The 20,247-nt window shown below is 41.0% G+C and overlaps 1 protein-coding gene across 6 annotated transcripts in view; it reads left to right on the forward strand.

Annotated features, from left to right (window-relative positions):
* The first annotated feature begins 844 nt into the window (after nt 1-844).
* Nucleotides 845-20,247, forward strand: part of ARPP21 (cAMP regulated phosphoprotein 21) — a 159,575-nt gene continuing 140,172 nt past the window's right edge. The window contains exon 1 of one of the 6 annotated variants that reach the window (XM_020880551.2): nt 845-1,106. The gene's annotated coding sequence lies outside the window, so the exon portion shown is untranslated. Of the gene's footprint in view, nt 1,107-1,691; nt 2,349-3,093; nt 3,587-4,215; nt 4,321-5,276; nt 5,726-20,247 lie in introns of those variants that run through there. The other 5 variants (XM_020880548.2, XM_020880555.2, XM_020880553.2 and 2 more) reach the window with 5 other exon arrangements.

A 20,247-nucleotide genomic window follows, 5' to 3' on the forward strand; every position in this document is an offset into this window, starting at 1 on the left:
AACAATTTCCAATATTTGGGAAATAATTATCTATTCACCAAAGACCAGTACAACTTCATCCTAATTTTTTCCATAGCATTTACTAGCAGTGCACATAACATGTTTGGTATCTTAATCAATATCTTAGCATATATAAACATGGCTACTGCTGTTGAAATTACTTTTCTATAAAAACTGGAAGACACATCCCTTAATAAATATCTGCCATCAGGAATGGTGTCAATAAATGGTACTAAAAGGATGTGGACATTTTCATGACACGGTTTATACTAGTTATTTATTTGTTGTCTCTTCATTGGGGTTACTAATTGCAGCTGGTAAAAGTTGATTTTTCTCTTCTCCAATTTATTGTGGGATGGGGCGTTCATTGCACCAGATCCATAGTTATTCAGCGTCTGCATTTCAGAAGCTGAATTGCTGGATACTGTCAGAATAAGCTTTGGTAATTCCATGCAGGCGTATACAACTATAATTTTGCTTCCCATTAATAACAGCCTAGCAAGGAAGCCCAGAATCAAATGCCTTGCTCTCAGCTGGGGGCAGAACGCCAGAGTGATCTATCTTGGCTGGTGACCTGTGATGTTGGAAAAGTAGGCTCCACATTCAGTCAGGAGGGGTGGGCAGTGTTCCGGAAATGTATTCTCATTCCTCCACTATTCCTTTTTTTTTTTTTTTTCCTTTTGGTAGTGTGTACCTTGAAACAATGGGGGGAAAATGAATTACAGATAATAAAAATAGCACATCTCCAAACAAACAGGAAATGCAGCCCTTTTATTTCTTGGGGTGTCAACTCTGCGCCCTGCCCCACGCCCTAGCCTGCAGGGGTTTCTGGGGCACCTCTGATTCTCAATCAGCGCCCGGGTGGGCAGCGGGCTGGGCGGGCGCCCACGGGGAGTCCACGGGGCGCCGCACAAGAGGACTTGGGGTCCTGCTCAAAGCCGCGAATGTCTGAGAGCGCTGAGGCTTCGGCTGGATTTGGGTGGAGTGAGGTGTTATTGTTGTGGGATATTCTCTGCAGAGTTGGCCTGGAGAGTGAGCCCGGAGGAAGGGAGTGAGCGCAGCTTGGCCAGGTGTCCGCCGCCAGAGTCGGGAGGCGCCCAGGAGAGGTACTTGGGGCTTTGGCCCGGGGCGGGGAGGGATGCGCGCTGGCCGAGAGCGGGGACGCCTGGTGGAGGGGCAGGGGGCAAGGAGCCAGTTTTCTCTCTGATGAATGATGTACACGTTCGTGGCTCCGGCGCTTTGTCTCTAGCCCGGGGGCCGGTGGAGTAGACCAGCCCGGGGACGGATGGCACCGCCACGCGCTCCGGGCACCCCGGGCAGGTGCCCGCGCTCCGGCTCGGCCAACTCCGGCTGCGCCTGGTGGCCGAGGCCCGGCCCCCGCAGGCGCCCGAGCGCGGCCATCTCCCGGGTGTGGCGGGTCAGAGGCTGGAGTCTGCCGGCTGAGCAGCTGCCACGCCACATGCCACCCGCACGCTGCCGCCAGCCCGGGCGGGGACCGGACGCGGCCGGGGCTACGGGGAGGAGCCGGGCGCGTGGGAGGGCAGGGGCGCGCGGAGGCGGGGAGCTGGGCGCGCGGGACCCAGGGACGCCGAGGCTGGCTGGCTCAGGGAGGGACTGGGAGTGACAGAGCGACGGACAGGTGGGAGCAGTCAGACAACTGGAGACGCGGAGACGGGCAGGCAGAGAGAGGGAGGGAGCGGCAGGGGAAGCCGACGGAGGAGGGAGAGAGTAGCAGCCGCGCGCGCCCGCCCTGCAGACACCCTCCTCTGTCCGAGGGAAGCAGCCGGGGGCACGGAGTGGCAGAACGAGAGAGATGCGGGTGCAGAAGACCAGCGGAGGGTCCCTGCCTCACTAGTGGGACCAAGAGTCGCGGAGGGACCGCCGCGAGGGGCAGCTCGGAGAGCGGATCGCGAGACGGCGGGAAGTCCGTGGCGGGCTGCCGGACCGAGGGACAGACGGCCAGACAGACAGACGTGCCCGGGGACGGACTGGCAGCCAGGAGGCGGGAGCTCGCTCCCTCTCCGCAGCCAGAGGCCGAGAAGGCGGCGGCAGCGCCCCCCGAGCGCATCTGAGCAGCGGGGAGCCGCAGGGACCTCGGGGTCACCGGCCGAAGCCGCTGCTGTGGCCGCAGCCCTGGGTGCCACAGCCCTGCCAGGAGCCCCGCCGACGCCGCAGAAGGCTCCTTTTATTAGCAGTTAAATAAATCGACCCAAAATAATAACAAAAATAAGCCAAAGCAAACAAATACAGCCAAGTCATCCGTGAGAAACAATAATACTAATAAAAGCCAAAAACCAAAATCAATCAAGGAACAGAGACGCTGGGGGGACGTCCACTTTTCGGTCAAGGTAAAATAATTTTAAGGTCTTCCGACGTGAACATTGCACGCCTTTTGTCATTTCTTTCTTTTTTTTCTCTTCCTTCCTGCCTTGCATCTGTGCTTTTCTTTCGAGTTGTCTTTAAGTCTAGGTCTCGCTTTCCTGTTTGTAGAAAGCTGCTGTTATATATGTATTGTATTTTCATGCTTTGTCGGAGGAGGGGCAGACTCCCCACTCCCCAGAATGAGGCAAAAATGAAAAGCAGGAAGAGAATGGAAAAGAGCAGGTCTCTTCATCAGAGAAGTATACAGTTGATCTTTAAAGGCTTCCCTGTAGAAAGTTGGGAATGTGCATATTTCTTTTGGAAGATAGCTATGCAAGGGGCAGAAAGTTGTCATCTGTTGGTTGTCCTCAGAGGACTTGAGATCCCGGCTCCCCCAGGGTATAGAGGAAAGCTGTTCAGTTTCATTTTTATGTGTCTGAATTCTGTATCATTGCAAACTCCAAATTTAACATCTTCTGCCTCAGGGGTGTAGATGTGGTAGAAGGGAGTTGAATGATACAGGTGTATAGAAAGTTTCCTAAGAAGAGAAATGGATTCTCTGGGTGTTTATGCATGGAAATGGAGCTGGAGGGGATGTGGTTGCTGTCAGTTCAGTGTCCTGAAGATACAGGCAAGCACAGAATCTGAGCTGGAAAGACAAAGAAAGGATTGAAAGTTAGAGGGATGGAAGGCTGGTAAAAATCACTTTCACGAGATGGTATTTGGAATGCAGATACCCATTTTAATTTCTGACTTTTTTCAAGTCTGTTGGTTTGACACTTCAGCCTCCCCAAACAAAGATGGTGATCTCCAAAGTTTAGGCTGGATGTGGACAAGATTTCAGCCAAATACTGAAGAAATCTGAATTATCCCCACCTCTTCTTCATCCACTTTGGTGATCAAAATGGCTGTGATTGTTTTGGGCAAACGGAGAAATGGGGCTGACAGGAAATCACTTTTCATTTGGTAAAAGTTAGCAAATCTTTGACACTTTAAAATAAATGCACCTACTGCTCGGGTTTTGTCTTCACAGGGTTTACATGTCTTTGTAAGGTTTTAGGTAATGTCATTTTCGCAGAGGGCAGTCATTTGGAAGCCTAGAGCTCTAGCTATGTAGCCGAGTAGTCTGGTTATCTTGGCAGTGATTGCTTTTTTTTTTCCCAATGAGGATCGCATGGGAGATAATAACATATGCCCTCATCTCAGGTTGATACGGATTTCTAAGGTATGTATATGTGTTTGATCCTGAATTTCCTTTCTAATAACATTCTTATACTTCTTTTCATCACTTGAACAGAATGTTTTTCAAGGCTCCAGAGAGGGAGTTTAGAATATTCTTTAAGGAATACAGTTCCTCCTTAAAAAAGGCTAGTCTGTTACTACCCTTGATTATTAGTACTATCACTGGGTCTCAAGTAATCTGGTTTAAATACAGTTTTAAGACATTCAGACTGCTCTACAGAGATGTCTTAACTTATCCTCACTGCTTGTGATTAATATTGTCCAATAAATCTTGAAATAAGTTGCTTTGGATGAATGTCTATTCAGCAGAGTACTTTTTCAGTGAGGTGTATTTAAAGAAACTTACACACTCCAGAAATGCACCTTGAGCTTCTCTGTGACTTCATTTCACTACATACTGACTTCTCTTTTACAGTATTCAGCTCAGATTGAGATAGGTTTGGGTGCACTGCACTATTAAATTTGTAAATTGCTGATCTCCCAGTGACTTTCCTTCTTGGATACCAACTGAGTGTGGTTACCTTGAGAACTGTGGCACTAGCCCCATTAGAGCATGCTCCACTGGGGAGTTCTGTGCGGTCTATTTTTAATGCTATTTAATGAAGGAGTGAGTGCCTCACTCAGCACTGCAAGGAGCAGGATGGAAGGCAGAGCTGGGCATGGTGATGGATCCTGGAGAAGGATGTCTGGAAAGGTACAGACTGGCTGCTGGAGATGGTAATTTTCATTAGTCCTAATGAATCGCACTAACAGAGGCCAATTGATTTTAGTGGGAGAATTACCTGTGAATAGTTTGATATGTGTTTTCATCAACCTCTCCAGTAATTCTTAGAAAGAAGATTCAATAATCTGAGTGCCTTAAAACTTCAGGGAAATAGTAACCAGGGAGTTGCTGTGTATATACTATTTTTAATCCAGACTGTCAGGTGCTTGAGTGGTAAGAAGTGCAGAAATAATGTCAGCTTCCTAAAATATTATACTGGGGAAGGGTTTGGAGCTTGTAAAATGTTCCGGGCATAAAATAACTAAATCCTTCTAAGGTAGGCTGATGACTTGAAGCTCTGCCTTGTGAATTTGTTTTTCATTTTCTTTTATAAACTTGGAGTCTAGATCAAGGATTGTGACAATGAAGTGAAGTAGGAAGTTTTGGCTGAACTTGATAGATAATTTAAGCTGTTTTTCCCTCCTTACTTTGAGATAAGCACAATAGATAATGTTACCAAAGGTTAACTATTTCTTAAATGTAGATGTCAGAGGCAGCGCTGATAATTTTCAGGATTTTATAATGAGGGGGGACATGTCTTAATGTTATAGTGCGTAAGATATACAAAGCCATCTGTCTGCAGTATTTGCATATATGCAGAACGCCTGTCTTGAGGTAGGAAGTGAGAATGTTCAATCAGAAAAGTCCCTGTCGTTAACTTTCACATTAACAACGTACTGCAGTTGGGTTATTTCTTTGTGCAGAGTGAAGCTAATTAGAAAAATGCCTAGGTTGTTTCAAAAGTAATGAAAGAGAAAGTGAGAAGTTTGTATAGTGGAGAAATGAGTCATAATTATTGTTAAATGAAGCTGTTAGAACAGTGTCCAAAGTTGTCCTGAATCTTGTCAATTTTTATAAGAAGTAACCCCCCCCCCCAAAAAAAAAAAACACAAGAAAAATACATTGCAGAGAGTTAGTATAATTTGCTGCAGTTCCTTGTGTTTCCCACCTTCTACTTTGAGAGGGAGAAAGTAATCTACATTGACCATAGTGCTTCTCTTACTGGAGAAATATTATTTGAACCACAGTGCTGCTGCTTTTCTCCAGATTCTCTAGGCAATGGGCATTCTCATCTGAATTCAATGTGGATTTTGTCTGTGGACAAGATAATGATAAACTGCATGAGTAGAATGTGGAGTGAGTCAGCCGGTAAAGACACAATATACCATATAGCCAGAAGTGGATAGGACTGAAAATCCTCATTAGTATGGGGAGACAGTTTGAAGTCTGTAAGGTTGAAAATCGCAAATGAACCCTTTGTATATACGTTAGTTTAATTCAGATCTGCTTCATGACAAGGTTAGGAAAGACTCTGGGGCTTAAAGGTGATGAGGACACTGAAAACCATCTCTTCAAATGGTAAGTACTGGCATGGTCTGACTGGTACACACAGTGGTGCATGCTGAGACATCTGTGACTCTCTAATCAGGGAAAGAGCTGGCTTCTTCAAAAGTGCCGTATGTCACCAGCCAAGTTCTGAACATATTTTAAGTCCGTGATGATGAACTTATCAAATCCATACTTCCTGTCTTCAGACAAACGGCCTTCATTTTTTTTTTAATTGGTGCTTCCATAGTCTTTACATTTCTGACTTTGCTTTCTTTCATTTTTCATTCTAACATTGAAAGTTAAATATGCTTAATGATTTCAAACAGTCATAGAAGCCACTGCGGAAGGACTGTTGAAGGTAGAAAAAGAATATTAGCAAGACTTATCTGTGACTGGATTTGCTTTTCTCAGGCTATCTTTGCTTCTGAGGTTGGTTTCCTTTAATGTATATTTATGCCAAGTGCTGATAAATTGATTTTTTTCAGTGGATCAGAGTCTTACAATCTAAATTAATTTTGCTCATCTTTGATTAAACTTGGCTCTGGATGTTCAGAGTTACGTATTATTTGTATTTACATCACAGCCCTTTCATTTCTATGAAGATGAGATGGGAGCTAAGATACACAGTATTTAAACTGCATACATTAGTATCATCTGTTTGATTAAAAATAAAGTACTTGAGACAGAGTTTCAAGTTTACTCTGCAGTTTTTAATGTTTGGCAGCAGTGTTAGCTTGTGGTTTCAAAATCCTCTGTAATCTGGTGATATTGTGTTTTTGTAAGTCATGAAATGCCCATCTAGCATTCTGAAGGTACCTTTCTCTAAAATTACTGGGAGGTATCTGTGCCCTGGGAAATAGCTACAGAGGTAAAACAAAGCATGAATTGAAAGAATTCCATTGGGACAATTGAGGGGATATTGAGAAAACAAAAGGAACTGACTTATAAAACACCAAACTGACTCTACCTTCAAACTGAGTCCTTAGCATTGTGATATGTTCATCTTTTGCTGCCAGTAGCGATCTTCATTATCGGCAGGTGGAAGGACTGTTAACCATGGTCGGCAGCCACAGTAGATCAATATTTTAAATTCCTCTACATACTTTTCTTGAGAAAATTTCTCCTGGCAGTTTTTTATAACCCCTACCTAATATGCAATGTCCATGCCAAAGGTTATATGGGATTTTTTGAAGTTCTGTAACCAAGTGATATCTATTAGGATAAAATTGCATCTGTGACTTATTTAAAGGCCAAGAATTCACCCAGAATTATCTCACTCAAGGTACAAGGTCATAATTATCCCTCAGTCATAAATTTATACAACATTTTAAAACTATTAATATGTTGCAGTTCTTTTATCTAGCAGCAGAAAATATTTCATTTTCTGCAGTCAAAGGGAAGAGGGTTCCAATAGTGATTAGCCCTTTAAGAAACAGGCCTTTTATCAATCTATTACATTTCACACCATTTTAAAATGGTGCACTTCTTACATTAAAAATGTGTTGTGGATAACACACAAAATATTAAGATTTTGTTGACAGCATCATTTCTGTGAATAGTAAGATTGGTTTTAATATAAGTAAAAATGAAATTCGGTTTCAGCTGAAAGGAAGGATATAAGATTTTTAACAGGAAAACAACTGCGTCACGTTTTATTTCAAATATTTCGGCAAATTTTGTAGAGGTTTCTTTGATTACACAGTATGTGATTCTATGCAGAATAACTTCATGTAATACACAGTCTTTTTTTTCTGCAAGTTTTTTTCACTGCGACATATTCACAAAGCTAATCTACCTAGGTAAACCCAGATCAACCTCCTAATACCCACACAAGATAGGAAATCAGTGTTTGTGATAGAGACTTCCAAAAGAACTCTGACTTTTCAACGTAAGATGGATGTAGTGCTGGGATTTTTAATAATGGATACACATTCTTTTACATTTCCTTTATTGTGAATTGCTTCTTTATCATGCACTAAATGTGATCAGAGTGAGGATCATCTCTAGGGAAATGCAAAGCAGAGGAATGATCTCACATATTTTGCAGATTTTCTTCCAGTTGTCAATATCCAATACTCACTTTAGGACCATCTAATCCATAGCATCACACCTTAAAGGAAAAACTAAAAATGCATGTTGACATAATTTGATCTGATTGCAATGGAAAATCAGCACCAATAATTGAGATAAACTGTTTCCACATCTTTAGAAAACAACGGAACATCAATTTCTAAAAGTCTTACGATCGTCCAAGTTCAAATATGATATGCCTTGACATGGAAATTAGAAGGCCCAGCTGTCATCTGATGGTTCCATCAGTTGCTTTCAGGTGATTTCATCACCCTCACATAGAAAAAATCCAGCCATGGGTGGACAGAGAATGAAGGAGGGGCATGGCAACTCTCTGAAATTCAGGGACTATGCATAATTGTTTAACTTTTTCTTGCTCATAAACTCAATAGGCAAGTAAAAAGCTATCGTGTTATTTTTGCAGTTTTTTTTATACCTTTCTAAAGCCATCAGCTAAAATCCCCACATGAAGTTCTAGTATTTATTGATAAGAAAATATCCATGCTCTGCATTAGCAGGGTTTTCTTAGCATTTTGCTGGTTAATATGTATACCACTTTGATGGAAATCCCAGTGCTGCTGTCATCTGGCTTAATTTAATCATCAAAGAACTGTTAGAAAATAAGTAGATGCCATGTGAATATGTGACAGAATCAAGACTTCAGCATTGTTTACAAGCTTCAAATACTCATTTCTTTAAAATGCGATTTTTAAAAATGAGTGTCCAAAGGTCTTTTTGTTATAAATACAGCATTTTTTTTTCATTTTTTTAGAGAAAGAAGATTAAGGTTTATACTCAGATGACCACTCTCTTAAGTCAACGAAGCACACAGTTATGTTGAAATTGCTATTGAACTCTGCCAAATTCATTCACGGTCAGGACATTGCAGTCGTATCTGTGATCCTCTTTCTTTTATCTGGCTTATGGGAATAATGGCACTAACACTTTTAAATTATGCAGTTTTATATATTTATTTTAAATTTACTTAGATATACTAGCGTTGTAAGAATTTTAGGAAATTATCAAATGGCATGGCACCAAAGATGAATTTAGAAATCCCACTGGAAACAGCTAGTTGGTATTAATGGCTTGTCTTTTTATTTTCACTTCGGTGCTTATTTAACTTTGTTCAGCATTTATTTCATATTTCCTTTGTGAAGATTAAAATCTTTCTCTAACCCTGAAATTTCCACGTAATCACAGGTAGAGTTTGGGAAAGATGAAATGATACAGCATGCCATCATGATGCAAGTCCATGCTGTTGCTATCTGCTTAAGCTCCGTGAAACACCCTTAACAACTGGACTCCTTCGTTTTTAATTACTATTATAATTATCGACTTCATCTGGAACTACATGTGACTTCATTTTTAGTGGGGTTTTTTTTCCCAGCGATGAAGAGGTGGGAGAGTGTATACAGCTAAGAGAGTTTATATATGAAAAATGTATTCATATTATAAGACAAGGATGTAAATATTGGTCCAAGAGGGATATCATTTCACAGTGATAATGATCGCAATGTCTGCATGATTTGTCAGGTATGATGCGGGAAGCTATAGATAGGGAGATGTTTTGAACTCAGAGGAGCTTTGGACCCCTTGTCAGATTAAAACTAAAGGAGAGGTCTACGCTAGAGGATGGTGGAACTCATCAGAGAGCAGGCAGGAGAGTGCTGTGTGCTCATGATGACTGTACCACTGAGACACACGAGCCTCCTTGGGATTCTGCAGATCAGAGAAACGTGCAAAATCTGGATTAAAAGAAAAGGTCCAGAAAACAAAGTCTAAATGTGGTGGTGCATCTAAATCTCACTTCTCCAAAACTTACCTCTGTAAATATGCAATTTACCACCTGAGCAACCCGTCCTGGGGTTTAGCTTCTGGGTCTAAGCAAATAACTGAAAAATGTGTCTGCGGCCAAGACTCTCAACCCTTCTCTGCTTCCTAGTTTCTGCAAGACTGTAGTAACACCAGTTCAGTCACAAACAAATGACCATCATGTGACCACAGCGATTTTGTTAATTCCCCATCGCTTCCATTTGTTCATGTAGCATATGGGACACATGAGGCCTGCTTGGCAAGACTGAAGCAGAAACAAAGTCCCTGGTACCTTGGTATTACTCACTAAAAGGAAATCATCACCTTTTCGTATAAAAAATGTTGAGAGAGAGAGATTTAACCTGATTACTTGAAAAACAAACTGCCTTTTAACTATTTTGCATGTGTGTGTGTTTTAGTAATTTAGAGTACATCTCTTCTGTTTCCAACCTGTAACCATCTTTCCTGGTTGAAACTGGAAACTAGCTTTACGCTCTCTGTGCCTAGAGAGATATTTTTCTAGGCACAATATTTTCTGTGAGCCTAGAAAATACTGACAGCCAAGCAGAGGTAGTAACTAATCTAGGAGGTGGGCCTTGTATGAGGACAGGAATGCTTGGTAAGGTCATTCTCTCCTGTCAGTCTCTAGGGGGAGAGTCGGACCCACTGAGAGTTGTCTGGAAAGTGAAAGGATAGGACTTAACTTTCTAAAACATTATAATTGTGTAATTTCCACTATCCAAAAGGGGTGGCCGAAGAGCCAGGTCCTTATTGAATGGGAAGGAACTGAAATGGATCCAGGAAAGAACTGCCTTACATCCTGCGCTGAGGAGCGCGACCAGGAGCAGAAACTCTGGGGTGGGCAGGGAAGGGGGAACATTGCTTCCTCGCGGAAGCGGAGCAGTGGGCTTGCTGCTGGACTCTCTGGCGCCCCCGCCGGCGGCGTTGGTTTCCTGTCTCCAAGCCATGAGAAAGCTGTTCGGAGTGCGCCGCTGATAATGGCCTCAGACTCTAAAGTCTCTTCGGTTATTGTTGCTGAAATGAATCATCTCAGCCCTTACATGAAAATGGTCAGAGGGTGATATCTGTCATAATTGGGTTTTAATGAGTTGGTCTCCATCAGAAAATGAAGAACCATGAATGGTGTTCCGTACAGAGGCTGAGCCATGCAAAGCAGTTAATTCAGATAACCACACTTTTTAAAAATCATAATTAAATATCAGCCATTCTTCTGAGGGGACTTCCCTAGCGGCACAGTGGTAAAGAACCCACCTGCCAATGCAGAAGACACAGGAGATGCAGCTTCTATTCCTGTGTCAGGAAGATCCCCTGGAGAAGGAAATGGCAACCCATTCCAGCATTCTTGCCTGGAGAATCCCATGGACAGAGGAGCCTGGCAGGTTCTAGTCCAAAGGGTCACAGAGTCAGACACGACTGAGCATACATACACACACACATTGTTCTGAGAAACAGTACCATCAGCAAAATGTGCTGATGAATTTTCTCAGAAGGTACCTGAGAATACATTTATAAACCTTCAATATTCTAGTAAGTACTAGAACAGAAGGAAAGGTTAGAGAGTATATACAACATATATATATAGGATTGGCCAAAACGTTTGAATTTTTCTGTAAGATATTCCAAATGAAAATTTTGGCCAACCCAATATGTACATATACTATACATATATATATGTATACACACACACACACATATATATATACACTAATATAGTATGTAGGTGTATATATATATATATATAGTGTATATATATGTTCTAGAATCAGCATAATATATATGCTTAAGTGCTAGCCATTTAGCATTAAGCAAAAACTGAATTTATCTCAACAGTATACAGGTAAAGGCAAACCTCAGACATATTGTGAGTTCATTTCCAGACCACCTCAATAAAGTTACTATTGCAATAAAGCATTTCACATGAAATTTTTTTGGTTCCTGGTGCATTTGAAAGTTATGTTTACTATATCACAGTCTGCAATAAGTGTACAATAAGCGTGCAATTGTATCCTGTCTTTAAAAAAAACAATGTACATATCCTCATCTAAAAATGTTTTAATACTAAAAGAGGCTAACAACCCTTATCTGAGACTTCAGCAAGTTGTCATCTTTTTAGAAGAGTAGCATCAAAGATCGCTGATCACAGATCACTTTATAACAAATATCATGATAAAGAAAATGCTGGAAATACTAGAATTACTAAAATGTGATACAGAGACATGAAATGAACAAATGCACTTGGGAAAAATGGTACCAATAAACCTCCTTGATGAAGTGGTGCCACAAACTTTCAATTTGGAAAAAAAAAAAAGGCGATAACTACAAAAAGCAATAAAGTACCATGAAAGAAGGTCTGTGTGTTTTTCCCAGTGCATTTTTTTTTCTTTTTTTGCTGTCCTTAGCTGTTCTTGTTTGCACATGCCAGCTATTTAATAGGCTTGTGGAATTAAAAATTGACCTTTATATTGTTGATGGCTCCTATTATTCAGGATTAAAATCAGCTCTAAGTAAAGTTTTAATTGTATTTTTCCCCTAAAAGTTTCAGCCTAAGTGGATCTGACATTCATCTTCCTGAAAAAGAGAACAAAGATGTCCTTATATGTAGAATTATAACTTCACTGGAAATGATTTTGGCTCTTACAAAGAAGCTTCTCCTTTAGATCTCAAGCAGTGACTCAGGCTTTTATGGAGATAAGAAGGTCCCTAAAACATCAGTCGTTTAAGCTGAAAACCTAGATCACTTTTCCATCCACGTGAAAGGAAATCATAGTTAACACTCAGTTAATGTGGTCTTGGGAGAGAAGATGAGGCAAGTACGCAAACAATTTCCAAATCGCTGACACACACAGTTGGAAATAATGCCTGCTCACTGGAGATGCGCCTTTGGAGGGATTAACGGTGGTGAAGGTGATCCAGGATGTGGGGAAGAAATTCACTCCTGAAGAACTGGGCAAGTAGGCAGTGATGGACGAAGGCAGGGGAGGAAGAATGAGAAGAGAATACTGAAAAGATGGATTTCCTTAACCTCTCTTCCTGCCTTAAGGAGAGTTGCCCTACTCTCACTATTATATGGAAGCAGTGATCAGATTGATGAGGGTTAACTGGCACGCCAGTTAATCTGCTTGGGACCAGTAGAGCTGAATTAAGGTCTCACCCCTCTCTTTCAAAACAGTCTAGTCCTAAAGGGTGGGACCTGGTTAAATAAGAGTAGGGTGAATTTGCTTTCTTAATTTAGCTTATTATACGTTTTAGGATATGCTGAGTGTGGTTCCGGTGGAATGAACATCTGCATGCCTTTCTGACTTGACAAAGCAAAACAAAACCTGGTACCTTAATTTCGAAAGATGAGAACATTCTGTCTTCTTTGAGGCTATGGCAGGCTTTAGGAAGATGTAGAAAGCAAGAGATTCTGACACAACCGGCATTTTCAACAGGAAACCAGAAAATTATCTTCTGGACCACACTGTGTCAAAGTAGGGGACTTCCTATGGGAGCTGAATGGAAGGGGCGGAGTTTTTGTGTGGGAGTCAGCAAGATCTGTCTGTTGCATCAGATGTCATACTCACTCATTTACTTGTTCATTCTTGGTTTTCAAATATTTATTGAAAATAAATATTTTTACATCAGGTCTCAAGCTAAATATTTGGGAAATTTGCTCTGTAGGATTTTGTAGGCATTCAGGAGAGAGACATGCGCTAGAACCTTTTGAATAATGAATGATCGAGAGCATAAGGAAACTCCAAAATGATAGATGGAGAATATCTTGGATGATAAACAATATGAATAAATTTGACAAATCAGAAAAATCTTTTTTTTAACCCATAAATTTCATTGAGAAAATTGACAAGAAGTATACCTCGAGAGTGGAGACCATATTGTTTCCAGAAAGCAAACAAAGAAGAATTAACACCACGACTAGGGAAAAGTTCTGTTGATGGTAATAGAGCACAAACTGAAATCACAAAAGCAGGAATTGGGAATTTTCTCTCACAAGAGAAAGACAAGCTGATTATGACAAATGTGTACAGAATTGGAACAAGCCATTTGATTTTCTTTGTTGAATTTATAAAAATCACACATTTACACTGTTAATCGAGCTGCAAGCAACTGATGCAAATATCATTGTTAGGAACTGCAGAGTTCCAATTCATATCAGATCAAGCTATCATATCTGTTAAGATTTAAGAAGAAAGTTTTTCTGAAAGGAAATGATTTTTTGAATTTGTTGTTAGATGCTACATTGTGTGTTTGAAAAAGGAAACTGAAATAGTTTCAGAATATTATAAACATCCTTGGTGGATTAAAAAATAATGCCTGTGATGAGGGGGAGATGGGATTACATACAGTTCTGGGAAACTTTAGGAGTAAAGATTTGATCTGTAAGTTACTCAGAGGATTATTTCTCTTAAGAATGTATTTTTTTCTATTGGCTGAGACAGACTTAAAGATTTAGGTATTTGGAAGCAGAGGGACATCTGGATACATTGTCCTAAGACCTAGCACGATGTTAAAATTTCTTGCCCTCAGACACTAAGGAAGAATTTACTTTTAGAAGTTACCCATAAAGCATCAAAATTACACCAGATGATTTCTAAAATCTCTTCCAGTATTCGGTGTCTATTATTGAATGATTTGGGAGAGTATAATATTTATGAATCTATTTTATATTGAATTGCCCATAAATTTTGGTCATACTTTTTTTTTTTCTTACACTTTCAAGGAAGGACTAATGGTACAGAATGAGTGAAATGATTAGAAGCTTGCCATTCTTCTATCCTATAGCTGACTTATCGTGAATAGAATAGTTAGGAGTGACAGCTTTACACTGACATGTGTGAAATAGCTAGTGGGAAGCTGTTGTGTAGCATAGGGACCTCAGCTCGGCTCTCTGTGATGACTTGAGGGGTGGGGTGGGGGTGGGGTGGCAGGGAGGTCCGAGGGGGGGGGATGTGTGTGTGTGTGAGTGCGTATCTATGTGTGTATATCTGTATATGCACATGTAACAGCAGAAACTAACACAACATTATCAACTAGCAATTAATAGAATTGTTAATTGCTAATTAACATTAGCAGTTAACAGAATATGCATTCCCAGACCTGGGTTCAGATTCCCCTCTGCAACTTGCTAGTAAGTTTTTCAAGCTTTCCTCAACCTCAGCTTCCTCATCTCTAAAATGGGCTTGTCGGCATTAAAGATGTCTGTGCTTTTCCAATTGGTAGGATCCATTTATTCCGTGGTGGCTCATATTTTCAGTTTGCTTTCTCCTTGTCACTATCTTTGCTTGATTCCATAGGCCTCACACACACACACACACACAAAAGCATCCCCTTGAGACCCCTCCCAGTCTTGAGTATGTTTTCTTGACATGGCAGTTGTCTTGGATATCTTGTTCATGCATAAAGGGACTCCAGTTTCAGTCCAGTCATACGGTACATGATATGCACTTTCAAGCCAGTGGTTCAGTGACAAAAGGCCATCTGGGAACCTCTAAAATGCAGATGCTTTCTAGAAGATACTCATTTGCACAGACAGCAGGGTTTGACACTTTAGAAGCTTGGCTGGACAGCAGGCATCTTGAAAAAGAGATGTGGGCATGGGTGGTTTAGAATTCCACGTAGACACAGAATTTCACACAGTATTTCATTCTCTGTTAATGGTATCTCACATGGGATAAGGTTGTAGCCCGACGCTGCTTTCCAAAGAATGTTAACTAGGGGGTTCTCTGTATTTGTCTAGAAGTGACATAGTTTAGTCTTAGCATCCTTCTGGGGCAACTTGGGGCTTTAAGAACCAGGACTGATTTCACATAATACTGTGGTAGACTTAAGATTTGTACGTTTGTACACTTTGCAGATAATACCAATGACTATACCCAGCAGAAGGCCGTGTGTATAATATCAGAGCTTCCACTGAGTCTAGCAAGAGAAGCGAGCTCTGAAATAGATTTTTCTAAAGTCACTAGAAAACATTACCTCATTGTTTTGACCTGGCTGTAGAAATAGATTGCTTTGGATGTTTTAAGAAAGGATGAGGAGATACCACTTGTTTCATTGTTTATAGATCAGATCCTCGGGCTTAAGCAGGAATCAGAGGGTGTGTACTGTTAGTGATGAAATTTACAGCAGTGAGACAGACCCAGATCTGAGAACCCGAAACGACTGATCAGTGGTACTTCCTACTAGACTGATAGATGGCCTTCCTAGTGACCTGACCAGATGTGTTGAGGGCAAGTCAACTTCTGGGGTATTCTTGATGAAGTACACAATTATAGTAAGGACATTTTAAATGAAAGAGAAACGATTTTTTTTTTTTTTTTGAATGTTTTTAGGGAAGCTACTGAGTGGCCATTTGTGGAGGAAATCTGTGCTTATTTCTGTATTGATTAGGTCATTAGTGGCATTTGTTTGGCCTTGCAGGTGTTATTTTACATGGCTAGCACCTTCTGCTCTCTGTATTACTGTGTTTCTTCAGGCAGAAGTTCTTTTTAATATAGAGGTACAGGATTTCTGTGGTCCTGACTGTGTCATTGCTGAAGCCACAGGGAGAGTGATGAGGAAAAGTCAGTATAATTCTACTGATTCTGAATTTACCTTTGGATCATTTTTTTTTAAAAACTTTTAATTTGATACGGGAGTATAGCCTGTAAGATTAACAATGCTCTGATAGTTTCAGGTGCAAGCAGAAGGATTCATCCATGCATATGCATGTATCCATTTTCCCCCAAACTCCCTTCCCATCCAGGCTGGCTCATAACATTAAGCTGAGTTCCTGGTGCTATTCAGTAGGACCTTGTTGGTTAACCTTTGGATCATTTCTGATCAGAAGCTATTTGTGGCTTTATTATTTTGGAAAACAGTCCTCTCACGTGGCACAGTGGTAAAGAATGTGTCTGCCGGTGCAAGAGACACAAGAGATGTGGGTTCGATCCCAGGGTCAGGAAGATCCCCTGAAGGAGAAAACAGCAACCCACTCCAGTACTCTTGCCTGGAAAATGCATGCACAGAGGAGCCTGGTGGGATACAGTCCATGGGGTCGCAAAGAGTCAGACATTGATTGAGCACACTCCTCTGCCTCTTTGTACCTTTATTTTGGAGAAAGACTTTGTTTCATTGTTTCTCAGTGTAAATGTTCAGTCAGTTCAGTCGCTCAGTTGCGTCCGACTCTTTGCGACCCCATGGACTGCAGCACGCCAGGCGTCCCTGTCCATCACCAACTCCTGGAGCTTATTCAGACTCACGTCTGTCAAGTTGGTGATGCCATCCAGCCATCATAAGTGTTATCATATGTTTATGAACTACCTCTCCTGTGAAAGAAAGGGACTTGTACGCCCACGTGATGTCCACATCCATCACCTCTTGGTCTTGGTCGCAGCATGGGATACTGCTATTGTATCATACTTGGGGATTCCTGTTGCAGGGGAAAATAAAGAGGTATATTTAATTCTTTTATTTTTTTCCTTTGTGATACAACTCACACTGTGATATGCAATAGCCATGTGGAACACAGAGAATTCTGTCTAATCTAGGCCTCAGGAATTAAGAAACAGGATATAATGGGATAATGGAAAGGTATATATGGAGCCATGACAAAGAAGGGCATGGAAATTAATTTCTGACCTGGTATAGAGTGGGTGGAACTTTATGTGTCTCAAATCTGTACTTGTGGCTGCCATTTGGGGCAGGAATGACCATCTAGCTCATGAATTCACCTATCACTGGGACAGTTTCTTCTGGTGCGATGGACAGGCAATAGGCTTGAAGTCAAGGTGACCTAAGTTTGAATTCTGTCCCCACCTGTCACTGACCTGGTCAAGTCAGTTAACTGTTGTGAGCTTTCATTTTCTTAATTGGCAACAAAACTCCCTTCATGAAGGATCACGTGCAAAATATTTGCCACAAGAGAAATGTTGTCTCTATCTGACTTCCTCCTGCAAAGTCTAACTATTAATCCATTAAAACATTGAAACCTGTACGAGCACATGTAATTAAGTGACACATCAACACTTGTTATAAAAATGCTATCAAGTTTGAGTCACAAATACCATCTGTCCACAGATTACGGAAAACAAGATAAAATGATTTTGGTGGATGGTGGGATTCTTTTGTGTTGGCTTTTTTTTTTTCATTTATTTTTATTAGTTGGAGGCTAATTACTTTACAGTATTGTAGTTGGCTTTTATAAGATGTTTACGATACATATCACACAGTTAAGGAAAAGAATAGCGGGGGGAAAAAAAAACCTCCACCACATCTAACCTGTATCTTTACTCACCACCCAGCTCAATCTGAAACGTGTTATTAGTGTAAAGAGACCCAGTGGTTCATGCATGTGAGTGTGGTCGGAGGCTCAGTCACATCCTAGTCTTTGCAACCCCATAGACTATAGCCCACCAGGCTTCTCTGTCCATGGGATTCTCCAGACAAGAATACTGGAGTGGGTTGCCATTTCCTTCTCCAGGGCATCTTCCCAACCCAGGGTACAAGACCGCGTCTCCTGCATTGGCAAATGAATTCTTTACCTCTGAGCCACTTGGGAAGCCCAAGTTCATACTTAAATATAAATAGATGCCCAAGGATAATTGATTAATGAACAAAATATTAATTAAAACATTTTAGTAAATAGATCATGGTTTTGAAGATATTTAAGTGATAAGTGGAGTTTGAAGAAAAAGTTGCCTTTCCACTTTCTCTTGGATTCATGAGGTTTGCGCTTTTTTTTTTTCTTTTTCTGTCATGTGGGATGTTAGTTCCCCAGCCCGAGATTGAACCCATGCCCCCTGCTTTGGAAGCATGGAGTTGTAATTCTGTGGACTGCCAGGGAAGTCCTGGTTTGAGCTTTCAAATGTATGTTTGATGCTACACTTGTGATTCTTTATAGTTCAGGTATATTGCCTTGTTCTTCAAATATGTGTTCTGAGCCATCCATCAGTCAGCTTTGGGGAAAGTTTAGTTATCCTCTGTGTTCTGTCCTTTGTTCTGCCTGAATTGATACCAGGTAGATAAACCTGCTTTAAGTCTACCAGCCAACACACACTTGTGCAGTTTCCGAATATTGAAGATGAAGTGATCAGTTCTACTAGTATTTTTCCCCTGAAATTATCTTCTGGAAAACCTACGTTAGAATGAGCCAGGGTGAGCTTTTTTCATGGATGGTTTGGCCTCAATTTGTTTTCTAGCAAGCCAGCCCCAGACACCTGGAACACAGACTCATTCAATCCTTTGCCTGAGCTTTCATGTGTCTGCGTAAAGGGTGACGGTTGTTTTTGGCGGATGTATAGGATCAAAGGGGTCCCTTTATCCTGTTACCCTTGGGGAGTCAGTTGTTCAGATAGAGGAAGTGGTAAGGCTAACAGTAGTTTCAGTCCTCCCCCAAAATAAAAGCTAGTGTAGTAGGTATAATAAACCCTACTTATTAGCTATTTGATAATATACTTGTACAGATATATTTAAGGATTATGTTTACTTCTGGGGCTTCCCTCGTGGCTCAGATGGTAAAGAACCTGCCCGCAGTGTAGGAGACCAGGGTTCAATCGTCGGGTCAGGAAGATCCTCTGGAGAAGGGAATGGCAACCCACTCGAGTATTTGTGCCTGGAAAGTTCCATGAGCAGAGGAGCCTGACGGCTGCAGTACATGGGGTTGCAAAGAGCTGGAAACAACTGAGCAACGACCAGTTCACTTTTGTTACTTAATAATTAAATGTTTTAGTTTTAGTAATTAAATGCTATAGTTGATATATACATTTATATAGATGCATATATATTAAGTTTTGTAACAATAAATTATATATATTGTATATAATAAACATATAAATATATAAATATATATAATATATATAAATAATATATATTATATATAGTATATTATATAAATAAATATATATAAATATATATACATATATATATACACATATAAAACTTGGAATCCTGTTATATTACAGAAACAGTAATCCCTATTTTTGTGAGATCTGTGATGAGGGGACCTAAGTTGGCTGCTTTTCCACTTCATTTCCCTTCTGAATTCATTTATCTCACTGCCGATGAACAATATCCCACTAAGGATAGGGTTACAGAACAGAGCCAGGGAAGAAAGGAAACTTGCATTTGCCCTGCTCTCTACCCATCAGAACTGATAAAATGACAGGATGGAAAGAGAAGGTAAGACGATGTGTTCATTGTTTCAACTGAGCAGTTAGGGATTTCTGTACGACTTAGGTTTTGATTCCAGAGCTGTGACCCCAGTGACCAAAATGAACGACACCAACTGTCGTGTAAATGTCAGTGGGTGATCTAGGGCTCATATTTTTAACACAGTGAACCATCTTATCTTTAAGTGGCTCCTGCTACAGAAGGAAGTACTTGTGAGTGAGTGAGTAAGTATGTCATCTCAAGAGGGAGTCTCAGACCGTGGCATTCTTTTCTATACTGCACAGGCTTGTTGATCCTTAAAGCAGTGCTTCTGAAACCTGCGTGAGCATCAGAAACCACCTGGAGAGATTTTTCAAATAGAGACCTCTGGACCCCACTGCCAGAGTTTCTGATTCAGCAGATCTGATGTGAGGCCCTGCGTATTTGCATTTCTAACGAGCTTCCAGGTGATGCTCATGCTGCTGGCTCATGGACCACCATTTGAGAACCGCTGATCTGAAATG

This window comes from Odocoileus virginianus, chromosome 26, assembly GCF_023699985.2.
Source record: "Odocoileus virginianus isolate 20LAN1187 ecotype Illinois chromosome 26, Ovbor_1.2, whole genome shotgun sequence".
In the NCBI taxonomy this organism is placed as follows: Eukaryota; Metazoa; Chordata; class Mammalia; order Artiodactyla; family Cervidae; genus Odocoileus; species Odocoileus virginianus.